This window comes from Odontomachus brunneus, unplaced genomic scaffold (assembly GCF_010583005.1).
Source record: "Odontomachus brunneus isolate Ranch 3 - 2012 unplaced genomic scaffold, Obru_v1 Obru_scaffold_001, whole genome shotgun sequence".
NCBI classification, from domain to species: domain Eukaryota; kingdom Metazoa; phylum Arthropoda; class Insecta; order Hymenoptera; family Formicidae; genus Odontomachus; species Odontomachus brunneus.
Window position 1 is genome coordinate 5,285,374 of NW_022639451.1, and position 263 is coordinate 5,285,636.

A 263-nucleotide genomic window follows, 5' to 3' on the forward strand; every position below is an offset into this window, starting at 1 on the left:
TTAAATAGTTCCGGTCATTAAATACAAAAAAAGAGACTTTCAAAAAAAGACCAACCACAAGAGATGATTTTATGGACCGCATTCGTAGTGCTTGTGCAGCCATTCCTAGAGCTACGCTGCTTAGAACTGTGGATAGTTTTCAAAACAGATTGCAGTTATGCCTCAAAGCCAACGGAGGTAATTTTGAACAATTACTCCGTGGGTAATTCATTTTAATTACAGTGTCAGTGAGAGGCAAGGGGACTCACGATAATCAAGCACCC